The sequence below is a fragment of the Mustelus asterias genome, chromosome 3 (genome assembly GCF_964213995.1).
Source record: "Mustelus asterias chromosome 3, sMusAst1.hap1.1, whole genome shotgun sequence".
Taxonomy (NCBI): domain Eukaryota; kingdom Metazoa; phylum Chordata; class Chondrichthyes; order Carcharhiniformes; family Triakidae; genus Mustelus; species Mustelus asterias.
The window spans coordinates 117,202,117-117,205,201 of NC_135803.1; the positions used below are offsets into that span (position 1 = coordinate 117,202,117).

The following is a 3,085-nucleotide window of genomic DNA, read 5'->3' on the forward strand; positions in this document are numbered from 1 at the left end:
TGCAACTACGCTACAGCTGCAATTATCTTGAATTGACTCTAAGTTCCCATGCCAGCGGGAAACCAGAGTGTTTCCGGCTGGCATTAACAGCAGCTGTGAGGTGGGTTCCTCTACCTGATCAATGCAAATTTATACATCACGGAATACACCCAGCTGTTCAGAAGTTGAGTTGTGGTCACAGTTGTAGGCAACTTCAAAAGCAGCTAAGTGCATTCAGGTCCTCTTTTGTGTAAACATTGCCATTAGGAACAATGAGGGTTACTTGAGATGCATTCAACTGCGAAGGAAAAGATCAGCAAACAAAACTGACTGCATTTTGTATAAAAGCCATTAGGCCGTCAATCAAAGGTGAGTTAAAAGGACTGGACTGAAATTGAATGGAAACAAATGCTCTCAAAGGGTTTGAAGGGATTTCAAAGGCTTTGTGCTTTCTATGAAGGCTCAGAGACTTTAAATAAATGCTGTGTTAAAAGAATGGTGCTAAGTGAGCAGCTATGGAGAAGGGAATTCCTCCCTGCCTCCCCCCCCTCCCCCGCAACCCCACCCCCCACACCCTAGTGAAGGTGACTGTCTTCTGTTGGTCAGAAGACTTGAAATGGGTCTTCTCACACCTGCAACTTTTGAGAGAGAGAAAGGAGGATCCCTTCTGCAGAATGGATTGCTGCTATCATTTCAAAGCCTGCCAGTTGTCCAGGAGGCTAGGATATTAAAGTGACCAGCCCACTTCAAAGCTTTCACAGTCCACAGACCAGGTTGAAGACTTTGATCAGAGAAATGCCTGAAATCACCATGATGTTTAGGTTTCCCAGGGATAGAAGGGGCAATCTGGCCACAAGACCCCTACCCTGGGGCATAGTGCCAAGGTCAACCCCTTGCTCTCAGCCCAAGCTCACCTCACCTCCAGGACCCTTGGGGGCCCCTCTCCCTGCAGCATGGCAGCGTCAGAGAGGCACATGACCACTACACTTACCTCCTTGACCCTGTTCGGGGTCCACCATACCAGATCCATGGCACTCATGATCAGCAAGCAACAAAGCCCTCCTGGTGCAGATCACGCTGGGGAGGCTGGTGAATGGTGGGAGGGCTTTGAATCGGGCTTCAAGCCCGCTAATTAAATTCAAACTGGCAGTTTTGCATAATCAGGTGGGAACCTGATTGGTGATGGCGTGCAGGCCAGGTGAATGGCAACGGGTTTGATGCCCACCAGGAATCCTGTTTTAGCCCCAACGACCCATTCAGCAGGATATTTGGATGCCCACCAGCTGCGAATGGGGTCGATGAACTCCCCCGCCCCACATGGTGGTACAGTGGTTAGCATTGACGCCTCACAGCGTCAGAGACCCAGGTTCAATTCTGGCCTTGGGTCACTGTCTGTGTGGAGTTTGCATGTTCTCCCCATGACTGCGTGGGTTTCTTCTGGGTGCTCCAGTTTCCTCCCACAGTCCAAAGATGTGCATAGTAGGTGGATTGGCCATGCTAACTTGTCCCTTAATGTCAGAGGGATTAGTAGGTTAAACACATTGGTGATACGGGGATAGGGTCTGGGTGGGATTGTTGTTGGTGCAGGCTTGGTGGGCTGAACAGCCTCCTTCTGCACTATAGGGATTCTATGATTCTATCTGCTGGTTTCTCTTTGCCTCCCTTGCTAGTTACATCCTCAAAGAGCTCTAATTTTTTTTTACACTTTTCCAATTCAATCAAATCAAGTCCAATTCAGAGTCTCAACAAGTTGAGACATTTCCGATCCAGGCTGGCAAGACAGGGCAAGCGACCATTTACCCTGTCCTGGGCCTGATCTACATGAACCAAGCTGATTGGAGGAGGGAAAGCAATTCCTCCTCCAAGACTTGAGCTCATTTGCATCTTAGCCAAAAGGCCGAGATGCCGCTTTTAAAAATTGCTTCATATGAAACATATGAAGCTTCAATGTAACCTAATGACCTCAACCAAGTGCAGCATCCGCATAACTACACTTGATCTTAGCCAAAAGGCCGAGAAGCGGCCTTTTGGCTAAGATCCACAAAGAGCTCTAATAAAGAGCTCTAATAAATTTGTTAAACATAATACTTTCATAAAACCATGTTGGCTCTATCTGATATAATTATGATTTTTTAAATGTCCTGCTACTACCTCTTTAATAATCTGCTGATGAGCGCAGCTGTACAAATTCTCAGGATTGCGCCTGTTGTGGTTTTGTCATTCAAAATTCAAGATATGATGAGGACCATTTGAAAGCTCAACTGTATCAGTGGTGGGCGGGGTTGAGGGACTTTGCACTGGATTTGACCAGCCCTTCAGGGATGGGCTGGAAGTTGTGAGAAGCTGAAAGTAGCATGGGCAGGTGGCGGGTGCCAGGACATTTATTGTCAGTGCAGCAGCAACATGCAAAGCAAATCATAAGAAGAGGAGGAGGAAAAGGACTGCAGAATTCTAGTGCTCATTTTTGCACTTTGTGTCACAAGCACCACTGAAAGTAGGTACCAGCTCAGACATATTCAATGGGTTTGAGGATACGTTATGATCTCTGTAGAGGCCAATAGCTGGACTCTTATCACTGTCCATGCCCGTGGGATTTTCCCAACCCACCGCAGTGAACAGAGATTTGGTTGGCTGCCAAATTCTCCGACCTCGCTGCAGCAGTAGCGTGGTGAGAATGGCAGGTAAGATCGTGCCCCAATAACTTGCAGAGAAATCTGAGCTGCCAGCTAATTGATGAAAGAGTGGCCTATCAAGATTTAACATTTTAAAACTTTCACTACAACATATGACTAAAACTCACTTTTGCTTTAACACTTTTTTTTCATAGGCAACGTGTACTTTAAACTACAAAAAAGAGATTCCCCCTTTAAATTTTAGCACAACCAAAAATCTCCCAGTAAGATTATGCCCCTTAGGCAGATACTTAGTACGGTAGAGGATCAGAAGGACCTTGGGGTCCGGGTCCATAGGACTCTAAAATCGGCCCCGCAGGTGGAGGAGGTGGTTAAGAAGGCGTATGGTGTGCTGGCCTTTATCAATCGAGGGATTGAGTTTAGGAGTCCGGGGATAATGATGCAGCTATATAAGACCCTCATCAGACACCACT

At 46.9% G+C, this 3,085-nt stretch overlaps 1 pseudogene; it reads right to left on the bottom strand.

Annotated features, from left to right (window-relative positions):
- Positions 1-1,801: 1,801 nt before the first annotated feature.
- LOC144491938 (U2 spliceosomal RNA) lies at positions 1,802-2,003 on the bottom strand (annotated as a pseudogene).
- Positions 2,004-3,085: the final 1,082 nt, after the last annotated feature.